The sequence below is a fragment of the Triturus cristatus genome, chromosome 7, assembly GCF_964204655.1.
Source record: "Triturus cristatus chromosome 7, aTriCri1.1, whole genome shotgun sequence".
Classification (NCBI taxonomy): domain Eukaryota; kingdom Metazoa; phylum Chordata; class Amphibia; order Caudata; family Salamandridae; genus Triturus; species Triturus cristatus.
In genome coordinates, this window is record NC_140590.1 from 169,301,543 (window position 1) to 169,314,379 (window position 12,837).

Below are 12,837 nucleotides of genomic sequence, written 5' to 3' on the forward strand. Positions count from 1 at the left end.
AACGAGGCAGCAATCAGAACAATGCCAAGGAGTGATCCTATTGTCTCAGGGACTGCCTATGGCTGAAGAACAAAGAACAATTATGAAGGGTCTGAAATAGAATTGACAATACCTTGAAACTTTGAAAGACCGACCCAGACCTGCAATTCCATAAAAACTTGACTGACAATATACATGAGAAGTACACAAGCTATAACTCAGTATCCTGCGAAAGTCAAGAGAAATAGACTGGTGAATTATCTGCATGCCACACACTAGTGACTGTTAAGGGTTGTGCATGATAATGATGTGAACTGAGGAAGCAATTTCAGACATAATGTCTTTATTAGTAAGCACTGCAAAACAGGCAGGCAAACAAGGCTGAGGAAGAAAACTGTGTGGATGCTTCAGAGCATTGATGCAGATGTTTGTTTGTTTTAATTTATCATTTCTGTAGTGTAAACAATGCTAAATACAGACAAGTGCAAGCAACACCACAAATAACACTGCATGTAGAATAAAAACAAACCATATCAGCAAGTACCTAATTACAATCTATACAAACTGTAGTTGGAAAAGCAAAAGAAAAAGCGCAAATACTTTCAAAGTGCAAAATAAAGCAATCACCAGTCCAGCAATATACAAAAATCAAGCATGTTTTGTAAAACAATCCAACTTTCTTCTTGCATCAAGGTGAAAATACTTTCAAAGTGCATGGTAAAAACAAGTCCAGCAGCTTCCCTCACAAGGACTGACCTGAACCACCAGACTGGGCCTTACTTCATAACAAACAGAGGCCTCAGACCTCAGTGTGTCAACACTGGCGGTATTTACAATCTACTAAGAGTATAGACACGCCTGCTAAATTACAGATTCACCATTGCCTCCAAATGGCTCTATCATCACGTGTGACACCGTCAGCCAGGCCTGGATTTTAAGCCAACAGCGCCTTGCATTCTGGGAGTTGTGCTGTGACCATCTAAGTAAGGGATTAAACATTCCAGCATGCACAGTGTTGTTGGATAAAAGCTACGAATGGACACAACATGGTGCCAATGACACTTGACAGCTATGTTTTATACAAGTACAAGGGGATGTTTAATTTCCTCAATACAAGCTACAGAAGTCTGGCATCAAATAGCAAACACGTTGTGCGGAGAACCCAGAAACGTGCTGTGTTTAGCCCCCGTGTATGGACCTGAGGTGTCATTCTCTAAGAGACCCAGTGGTAAAAGCCCACAGTTGTCTCTAATGCATGTTAGTGCCAGGCAGTGGTCGAAGTGGGGGAAAAAATGTAGGGGAACTGTGGGAGGAGAATCAGAGGGCAGGAATAACCAATGGATTGGGTCAGTGGGCGGAGTGAGAGGTGTGGCAGAAAGAGCAAAATACCCCAATTTTTAGTATTCGTTTCCCATTTCCCTAACCGGTTACAGCTTATTATATTATTTAATTTAATCAATAGATACACATGTTTATTTAAGGTTAAATATGTGTTAATGACATTAAAATACATTCACAAAGTGGGATACGTTTCCAATCACAGAATGTCCCAAATATCCTTAAAAGTGGAATCGCAAGCCATTTGTCTCCCAGCCATGGAGTTTCTGGCATCAGCACTTCTCCCTTTTTCCACAAGAGCAGTTCAAACATGAATGGCAAAATATCCTAGTTTGCAAATGTTTTCCACATAACTATGGCTTTGCCATATTTGCCACATAATACATCATCTGCTGCATAATCTGTCGATTTTAACTAATAAATTGTTTCTAGCTCAAACACATCAAAAGTTACTAAAAAATGTGACTTGTGCTGCTGTGAAGTGGAGGGCCCTTTGCAAAGGTTGACTGGTCACCTTTCTCATTGCTGCAGTTGTATGTTCCACTAGTACTAATAAGGAAAAATCTTTGCAGAGACTGTTAGCATGTGTAAAAATTTCAAAATAATAAAGTATCAGAAAATGTACAGCACCATTAATACCAGTGTAGGGTGTCAGAGCATTTTACATCACACATTTTACACCGAGACAATCATTCATATGTGTGTAAATCACTGTGTAGGAAATGTTACATAAGACAAAGGACTACAAGGGGTAGGAGTCACATGACAACCATACTAGTAGGCAGCATAGTTTAATAGTGATTGGTCTGCAGAAACACAAACTCAGAATTAAAAACATAATACCATGTTTGGGGGTTCTCTTTAATAATCAGATTTGATTTCTACCCAAATGAACCCTTTTTTGCAAAATTAGGATAATCGAAGACTGGGGAAAAAACACATACGCTCTAATTTATACCTTGGAGTTTGCATGCAGCTCTTACATGATAGTTAATAGCTCACTGTTCTATGTTAGGATTTTAACTTACTAACTGTAAGTAACAATAGGGTCTCTCTGACAAAAGCAGTAACCCACTGACCTATTCACATTATGTGCACTTTGTGATCTGCATGGCACATGTTCTTAGCAGCATGCACATTACACCTCTGCCATTCCTTTTCATGAGTCAAACCTTCCACTAGACAAAACACCATCTTTCTCTACTAAGAACATTAATCACTGGAGTTATCAAGGCATTTTTATTGTTGCCCAAAAATGCTGGAGGCCAGGAAGGAGGCAGCAAGTGCTTTTAAAACCATATTATACTTACAAACACGAAGGTCCCACCTGAAGTTAGCACCCGGTGCGGTCGCACTGCCCTAGAGCCACCCTGCTCAAGGGTCCTGTGACCTCAGTGACAGAGTCACTGCCACTCTATGGTGTGCTGCTTCATAGGTCTGTCCCTAAGACTGGAGGTGAACTTCATGGATAGTGGTGGACAGGCCTTCAAGGTTAATCCACACTTGCCACCGCTATGGTCCACCTGCTGGTGCTAAGACACCAGGGCTTTTAAGATCTTGCGGCGCCTTCTAAGGTGTAGCACCGGAATGTGCTCCCTCAGGAGAGTGGTCTGGGAGCCTGGTCATTAAGGCTGAACCTTGTTCACCAGGTCCACTTCAGCAGCTCTGACCATAGCGCCACATCCTCTCCCCCACTGAACACCATACTGCCCCACTTAGAGAAACTTGTACGGCACTGACCCGCTATAAACACCTGGATGTGACTCAACTCTAATTACGCACTAGACAAGAGCAATATGCTGCCTAAAAAAAATTAACAACATCCTAGAAAAAGCAAACAAGATTAAGTAAAGCATGTGAAATGTAAGCAGGAACAACATGATTACCTTTTTCCTTTTACACTCATTATTCTGAAATTAGTGAGTGCTTTTGCGTGAAAAGGTAAGGCCATGATTACAGGGCCTGGAAGGGACCCGTTTCAGTGCCCATTGCTTATATCCTTTCAAAACATTATGGTTTAACCCGTTCGACGCGCATGACGGAACGGTTCCGTCATGCACGTCGGTTGCGCTGTGCACATGACGGAACCCTTCCGTCATGGCCCCGCCCACGCACGGAACCTTCAGCTTGGCGCGGAAATCCGCGCCGCGCTGAAGGGGTTAAGAAGACCACATTCGTAAACACACAGTCGCTGTACACATTTTGTTTTCCAATTCACCCATCAAGCAGGTATTTCAGTACCTCCATGCAAGCTGCACTTTCCCACACAGGTAAAACAATGTTGTTCAAAGAGAGAGGAGGTGGGGATTCCGGCCAGTGGCGGAGATTTAAAATCTCCACCTCTGGACCGGAAGCTCCGCCTCCGGCCCGGAAGCCCCGCCTCTGGACCGGAAGCTCCGCCTCCGGGCCGGAAGCTCCGCCTCCGGGCCGGAATTTCCGGCCCGAGTGCGGACGTAAAGTTAGTAGTCTTAAATCCATTCTGTGAATAGCAAAAGTAGTAAGTTTATTCTGTGAATCGCAAAAGTAGTAAGTTCATTCTGTGAATACCAAAATGGTACTAAGTTTAGGATTTTGTCTTAAGTTTGTTCTGTGAATCGGGCCCATAGTTTTTTTGCTCACCATGGCATTCCAGTTTGAACCCAGCCGTATGCAAATCAGTCTTGACCCTGTGCCTCATGGGAACATTCCAGCCCGAACTGCCAAGCCAGGTCCTCCCTGGACTGGAAACAAGCATCCTAGGACCGGTTTCGGGGTTTCACCCCTCTTCAGCCAGATAGCTTGATTACAGTGGCATGGAGAGCATGGGACCCACGTCTGGGCATACCCGTCCCACTCAGGGTGACAAATACAAAAACAACAACAGTTGATGGACAGAATGCAGAGATTGTGCCATGATCTAGGCAGAGTGCTTGTGCATGCAACGTGTATCGCTGTCCAAGTATGGAATGGACGCTTCAAGCATGTGGAGTCAAAGCCCAGCTCCAGTCGCTTTGAAGCAGTCAAAGATTAAGAAAAGAGTGCAAAGAATCTACATGTCAGAGGACCTCCAAGTGACTCAGTCAGGAGTGTAAAGAGTAAGCCAAAGCAATAGACAGAAGGACACAAAGTGATGTCTACAAGTAAAAAGAAGTTGAGTTTTAGATGTGGATTTTCGTTTGCACATGCAGGTAAATGTCCCGCCTTTGGACACATTTCTAAATGCTGCGTGAAGAAGAACCATTTTGTGAAAGTTTGAACACTGAAGGAAAAAGTAAGCAGGTTAGAGTGCGAAGACAAACTGGCCTCGAGAACCTTCCAGAAGCAACGATGAGGATCATGCCCACAAGGCCATGCTGCAACATAATTTGAGGCAAATCAACACTGAACGAAGTCAATTGTCATCTAAATCATTGTCTAACTGTTCATCGGCCTCAATATCGAGTGAAAGTGAAGAAGATGGTTATGCCATGTGGATGTTTACCTCAGAGAAACGTGTAAATTTTGGACTGGCCAAAGGTGAGGAAACGTGAGTCATATACAAATCGACATGATAAAGCACCGAAGTCATATAAACATTGTTCAAAGATTACATTGAAAATAAATAGATGTTCGATACCCTTTATCATTGACAGTGATGATTCAAAAAACATAATGCCTGAAGAGAAATACATTGAACTATATCTATTATGGCAACTTACGCCATCAAAAACAAAGGTGTATGCATGGGCTGCATTGACTCCTATAAAAAGTCAGGGTTCGCTTGTCGTGAAGATGAAACATTGGAAAACGAAGACGCTAGAACCCACCCATGTGCTTAACGGTACAGCGTCAAGTGACTGTTTGCACAGCTGCTGGTATGGGATGGATTTCCGTGAAGTACAATAGGAATGTTTAAGTCAGTTCTCTTCATTGTTTCATGGATTAGGAAAGCTTAAGACTATGAAAGTTAAATTGCATATTAATGAATTTGTCTGTTCTGTTGCCCAGAGACATGGACACATTGCTTTCCACTTACAAGAAGCTGTTGAAAAAGAACTTGAATGGTCACTAAAGCTTGACATTATTGAGTTTTCTACTTGTCCGACGCCATTGGTTTCTCCCAAAGTGGTAGTGCCTAAAAAGGACAGTGAAGGAGCTGTACAAATATGCGTTAACATGCGTCAGGCAAATAGGACAATTGAAAATGAATGACATCCAGGTCAACATATTTCTGGCATGATAGCCCAGTTAAATGGTGCTAAACTTTTCTCTCGCCTTGATTTAAATAAAGGTTATCAGTTGAAACTCAAGGAAGATTGCAGGTACATTATGACATTTTCTACACATGGTGGTCTGTTTCATTACAAGAGACTCAGTTTTGGTGTGTCATTGGCTGCAGAACTTTCCAAGGTGTCATTCGATGTATCATACAACCTCTTATGAATGCTTTCAACTATAGTGATGACATGTTGGTTTTCGGAGCTACCTATAAGGAGCACGATAAAGCTATCACACAAGTATGTTGTTTACTTACTGATGCAGGTTTGACATTAAATGCAGACAAATGTGAGTTCCACAAGATGAAGTTGAAATTCTTTGGTCATATCTTTTCTGACGGGGCCACAACACCTGATCCTGCAAAAGTCCAAGCACTATCAAATGCTGCTCTCCCACAAGATGTTTCTATGCTACATTCGTTTCTTGTCATGGCCTCTTCCTGTTCATGATACATAAGAGACTTTGCAACTTTAAGTACACTATTACGAGAGTTGACAAATACAAATGTTTCATTTGAGTGGTCACAATAATGTGCAAAAAGATTTAAGAAAATCAACCAAACTATTGAATCTTCTGCTGAAATGGCCTACTTTAATCCACAACTTCATACAGAGGTTGTTGTTGATGCTAGTCCTGCCAGGTTAGACGCTATTCCTGCACAGCACAGTGGACATCCAAATGCTTGAAGGCATACTGTGGCAAATGTAGAAGTTTGTCCCAGACAGAGCATACTTGCTTACAGCCTGAGAAAGAGAGTTTAGCTGTGGTATGGGCTTGTGAATATTTCCATGTGTTCCTATATGGAAATCCTATTACATTGGTAACTGACCCTCAAGCTTTACTGACTATATTTTGCAATCCAAAAGCTAAGATGCCTCCTCGCATTGAAAGAAGAGGATTATGATTGCAAGAGTATACCTTTGTGGCCGCAGGCCAAAGGACTCATTGAGTTCTAACCCTACGAGCCTATTGTTCAACACTGCATTCAACACTGGCGAAATTCCTGTGGCTTTGATGGTCGGGAGAGCAATGACAACTAAGTTGTCTCAATGGACCACCCAACAAGAAAGCCGTGCAAGTACCACTTGCATAAAGGACTTGGTTAACAAGCAGAAAATTAAAGCCTATTGTTAAATGCTACATTGTCAGGTCATGTAGAAAAAGGATATAAGTTTATTCTTCAAGTTATATCTTCGTTTATAGGTTACAGGAAGATGATATGTTCCATGTAATGCCCCACTGGGAGCACTCTCCTTGCAGTCTTTTTGCTGCACAGCCCATACACTCCAACTGACTCATGTACAAGCACGAACAATCCCAGCATTCTGAAGACCTCACCACTGGCTGAGCAGCAAGGCAGAGAACAACAATGGGGAGGATGCATTATGTCAAAAAGTAGATCACAACACATCTTCCCCCTTCTAGAGACAGTAAGAAGTCCTATCGATGTAAGATGATAAAACACACAAAATCTCGTCCAACAAATTTATTCGCACCACCCAAAAACAATAAACAGAAAAGGATTAACAGGAACCCCGATAAGTAGCAATATGTTCATACCACATGCCCTTAACCAACTAAGAAGGACAATAAAAATATTGTCTGATACACATTCCCCTAGGGAAACTTCACAGTGAGTTTCTTTCAACCCATAAACAATCTGTATCTCTCAACCCACCTCACCTCAGACTCAGGGCAACTCTCACAGGGTATCTTTCAACCCTTAAACTATGGGTATCTTGTAATCTACCTCACTTTAAACTCAGGGCAACTACTCACAGGGTATCTTTCAACCCCTACACACTCTTCCAATGACAGAGAATCTCCACACATGATCTCTTTCAACATCTGCATTTTCCTACACTAACAGCGAGTCTCTGCACAGGGTAGCTCGTAATACTAACACATATCCACACTCACAGAGCACACACCCCCAATGATAGAGACTCTCCTCACAGAGTATCTTCCAACCTCTATGCCCTCCCCCTTACTGACAGCAAATATCCACTGAAGGTATCCTTAAACCGATTAAATATATGTTGCACAAAATAACATTGTAAGCAAACTTAGACTGGCAAAAGCACATTATAACATTGTCAGCAAACTTAGACTGGTAAACATGAAAATCACCAAAGGTTAAAGACATTAAAGGTACCCCCTCCTGTGGGCGATCTATCACCCGACATTATTTGAAAATAAAGATAAACTGGTATGACTAAAGTGTGCAGTAAATCTACTCTTTCCTCTGTAACAAGAAGAGTCTTGCACTTCCCTCTAATATGCTTGGTAAACAGCTTGATACTATTTCTTAGAGTTCACAGTAGACTCAATTTCACCAGGCCTGGAACGTCCTGAAGAATACATGACATCCCTTGTGCCCGCACACAGCTGACAGAATATCTGAACACCTGGTTCTTTTGTAAAAGTTGATGTTAAAGCTATTGAACAGTAACCAGTGACCATAGTGTTTGTTCTTTTCCTCTTCCTCCTCACACAAACTCTGGTACCAATAAACATTGTACCTACAGGCAGCAATGTCTGTTCCAGCCTTAAATTGCACATTCCGGCCTGCAAGCAGTTACGTCAATCAAATGCCTGCCATGCGTCCGCGTACACATTGAAAAGGCTCAGATTGACATTAGGCCATCAACATCACAATTGTTGCCTTCAACATCACAAAGTCATGCTAGGTGGGTTCCGGAACAATGCTTCTACATTCACAGTCACAGGAGTGTGACAACACTGTGTCGTCATAATCATTTGGGCATTTTCCGACCACGTGCTCTTTCAGGAAAACGAGGACTGTAGAACAACTCTCTTCTGCTCACCGTTCCCCAGCAACAGGCTGGTCTCTTACAGCATTAGACTTGCATGGATGACTCCCCGCGCTGACAAATTTCGTTTGTTACCGCGGCCCCATGCGCATTAAAAAATCCACAATGCCAGACTTCACCAGGCTAACACTCAGTCAGCGCGTGCTGCACTTGTCCCGAAAGTCAAATTATGAATTACAGAGACCACTCCCCCCTCATCTATAGATCAGTAGGGTTGACATGTTTTAGCCAAGTGCCACTCTGGGATAGCAGGTTTTCTTCAGGTCTGACTAAATCTGTAGATTTTCTACAGATTGTGTTAAATACCAACACCTAATGCTGGTTTACACAGTGTGCTAAACATGAAGCATGCAGTCATACAGTCCATATAGGACCTTTTCACTCTAATGATATCTGAAATAGAAACACAAACACATTTTTGTTAAGGGCTGAATCACCCCCCTGATCATGTAATTGTCTCTTGCTTATTCACCCTTAGATTATTGTGTGCTAAATGGGGCATGCAGACACATGAGTTTGCTTACAGACTCACAGACGACAGACAATACACATATATATATTACCTACTTGCGCTCGCCAGTAGGTAGTTGTAGTTAGGACCTAGTTTCCATAGGAAAAGTGTTTTTTCTTTTCCCAATAACTTTGACGCCAGTTAATGAATCTTCGCGAAATTTTCGAAAAAAGTGACCAGCTCCGGTTAGCTTCTGTCTGGAAAGTTTCAGGGTGATTCGTCAAGCGTGGGCTGAGAAAAAAGGGGGTCCCAAAACACGTTTTCCCCATGTTAGTTTCCATAAGAAATATTAGACAAAGCTACTGCCCGAACTGCTGAACAGAATTACACCAAATTTGGTAGGAAGGTAGGTCTTGGTTCAGACAGAGCCCTTTTTAGGTCTCGCCTAGACAGCGCTTGCGCTGTCTCTCCGAGACATGCAGTATACACTTTAGTGTAGAAGCTTCATGGAAGCTCCGCCCACTCTCCGCCCATCTTTTCCATTGGCTTAGGTCAGTAAATGCTGCCTTCCCATTGGTATAAGGCTTGTTAGTCCCGCCTCGTGACGATTATGTCGTCATTTGTATCCTTCCAAGGCTACCGGCCCCTTTACTCACGGGACTTTTTTCTAGCCTGCAGCCTAATTACAACAGCGTGCACGCGATGACGTGCTCTCTTCCTGGCAGCCTAATTACAACAGCGCGCACGCTATGACGTGCTCTCTTCCTGGCCGGCTTTACAGAAGGCAGAGGGCGAGCCTAACTGGAGCAGAGTAGAATTTGCATTTGCAATGCATTGGTCTCACGTTTGTGATCTGCATTAACCCTGCCTGGCAGCAAGTCGCAATGTCTGCTAGCGAGTCACCATATTCGGGGCTACTTTCCTCCGTCTTCTAAAGTTGTTTTGCGGCCGCTGCCAGGGCTGCCGTGCGCTCACCTTCCTGAGAAGCAGCTGCTTGAAAATCGCTCTGCGCGGCCAGACTTGCATTGCGGGCGGCCGCTCCGCGCCACCACAGACTGCCCAAGTCCTGCCTGGTGCCCCCTCCCTCACCTGTGCTCCTCATCCAGGGGTAGATGCGTAGGCTGCTGCCTCCCTTCAGCTCCTGCTCCCGGCTCGGGTGCTCCTTGCCGCTGCCGCCATGCTTCGAGGGGTCGCCTGCCGGGCACATCATGGGCAGGTTCTGGTCAAAAGGAGAGCACTGCATGTTGAAGGATGCCCCCTCCAGGTCGTAGTTGGCCAGGTAGAGCCCCGGGGTGCTGTGGGATTGCAGGCTGTTCCCATTGCTTTAAAGCCCCGAGATGTCACTAGGTACAGACTCGGAAGACCGTGGCACCGCCAGCCTCAGCCGCCGGCTGCGGATTTTTAAGTTGGTACAGGTACAATTTGTTTATACCCTTTCTTTCACTTCTAATTAAAATGATTAAAAATGTTGTTCTAATTAGCGGGAATGTTTCTAAGTGTACGTTCAAATAATTGTGTATTATATTTCAGTGTTGTAATGTCTTCCTTAAAGAGCATCAAGAAAAATATTTTATGTAGATTTTCTGTCGAAAATTTTAGCTATGCTAGGAGTTGAAACACAATCATCACTATTTTCTACTAGTCCTCCTTTTGTGTCATTGTTCAATCGATTCTGTGTGCGCCAATGGTACGTGGTGTCGCGTGTTGAATGGGAGTGCGGGTGGGTGGGTGTGATTAAGGCACGAAGAACGGGAGTGGGGGGCGGGAGAGAAGGCGCGTACAGCGGGAGGGGTGGCGCGGGAACAAAGGTTTAGCTGGGCGAGGAGTTGAAACACACTCATCCCTATTTTAAAATGGCTACCCTTTTTCTAGCGAGTCACCATACTCGGGGCTACTTTCCTCCGTCTTCTAAAGTTGTTTTGCGGCCGCTGCCAGGCCTGCCGTGCGCTCACCTCCCTGAGAAGCAGCTGCTTGAAAACACTCTGCGCGGCCAGACTTGCGTTGCGGGCGGCCCCTCCGTGCCAGCACAGACTCCCCAAGTCCTGCCTGGTGCCCCCTCCCTCACCTGTGCTCCTCATCCAGGGGTAGATGCATAGGCTGCCGCCTCCCTTCAGCTCCTGCTCCCGGCTCGGGTGCTCCTTGCCGCTGCCGCCATGCTTCGAGGGGTCGCCTGCCGGGCACATCATGGGCAGGTTCTGGTCAAAAGGAGAGCACTGCATGTCGAAGGATGCCCCCTCCAGGTCGTAGCTGGCCGGGTAGAGCCCCGGGGTGCTGTGGGGTTGCAGGCTGTTCCCATTGCTTTAAAGCTCCGAGATGTAAGCGCCCTATGAGGCCGGCGCATAAGCCCCCGGCCGCTGATGGTTAGAGGCAAAGGCACAAGAAGTTGCTCGGGGAAGACCCCGGACGGGAAGACAGACCCGGCAGCCTGGTATTTGGAGAACAGGACATTCAATCAATCAATCAATCAATCAATCTAATTTATAAAGCGCGCTACTCACCCATCAAGGGTCTCAAGGCGCTGGGAGGGGGGGGGGGGTCAGTGCTCGAAGAGCCAGGTCTTGAGCTGCCTTTTGAAGGAGAGGTGGTCATGTATGGCGCGAAGGTGGCTGGGCAGAGAGTTCCAGGTCTTCGCTGCTAGAAAAGAGAAGGATCTTCCTCCGGCGGTGGCTTTGCGGATGCGGGGTACGGCTGCCAGGGCCTGTCCGGTGGAGCTCAGAGTGCGCGGGGGAGTGTAGAAGGAGACGCGGTTGTTGATGAGTTTGGGTCCGAGGTTGTGAAGGGCTTTGTGTGCGTGGGTGAGTAGTCGGAAGGTGATCCGCTTGTTGACGGGTAGCCAATGGAGTTTTTTCAGGTGTCCGGAGATGTGGTGGTGGCGAGGGATGTCCAGGATGAGTCTTGCGGCAGCGTTCTGGATCCGTTGGAGTTTCCTCTGCAGCTTGGTGGTGATGCCGGCGTACAGGGTGTTCCCGTTGTCCAAGCGGCTGGTGTCGAGGGCGTGGGTGACGGTCTTCCTGGTGTCGGTGGGGATCCAGCGGAAGATCTTGCGGAGCATGCGGATGGTGTTGAAACATGCCGAGGTCACCGAGTTCACCTGTCTGGTCATGGTGATGGAAGAGTCCAGGATGAAGCCGAGGTTGCGCGCGTGGTCGGTGGGTTGGGGAGTGCTGCCTAGGGCGGGGGCCACCAGGAGTCATCCCATGCGGTGGGAGTGGGGCCGAGGATGAGGACCTCCGTTTTGTCTGTGTTCAGTTTCAGACGGCTGTCTGTCATCCAGTTCGCCACTTCCTTCATTCCTTCATGTAGTCTGGTCCTAGCTGATGTGGGGTTGTTAGTGAGGGATAAGATGAGCTGGGTGTCGTCGTATGATATAAGGTCGAGTCCGTGTTTGCGTGCGATGTTCGCCAGGGGGGCCACATTGGCATAATACAGGCATAATACAGTTAACTCATAATCCGGCCGGGTGATTTGTGGGCCGGGACGTGTTGGAGTCAGTTTTACGAGGTACCGTGATATATTACGGAATTAAGAGTTAAGATTTACACCAAAAAGGACCCCCTTTTTCCTTCCGGACCATGTAACTCTGGGGCACGTGCCAGGCCCGGGTCCAATCAGGGCTCAGCTTCCCACTGCTCCTGTAATGTTTTTTAGTTGCAGGCAAGTGCGTTAGCGTAATATTGACACAGTTGAAATGTTTTTTTTTACTTTGAGGCAAACGCACATTTCGACAAACTTCTAACGTTTGAGCTTGTACAGAGTGTGTTTCCAGGCATGTAATCTTGTTTTACATATTAGTATTAAAGCCTCGAGCATCCGGGAACACTAGGAGCCATGTAGGGATCCGGCATAGAATGAGCTTTTTTGTTCGCTGCCAGAGGCACGTAGACACACTCACTGGCGACTCTGCAGTGCCGGATTGTTTTAAGCCTGACCCAAAGATGCCCGTCGTTAGCAATGTGGACCCTCCCTGATGCGGGACTGCACAGGCGCAGTGTACTGTGT

The 12,837-nt window shown here is 45.7% G+C and overlaps 1 protein-coding gene and 1 pseudogene across 1 annotated transcript in view; one reads left to right on the forward strand and one right to left on the reverse strand.

The window, feature by feature from the left end:
* The window catches only part of LOC146809137 (IgGFc-binding protein-like), a gene marked incomplete at its 5' end in the record, with an annotated part of 458,615 nt that overhangs the window by 186,649 nt on the left and 259,129 nt on the right, over nt 1-12,837 (forward strand). The gene's annotated exons all lie outside the window — the stretch shown is intronic.
* LOC146809138 (homeobox protein Hox-B7-A-like) lies at nt 8,686-12,287 on the reverse strand (annotated as a pseudogene).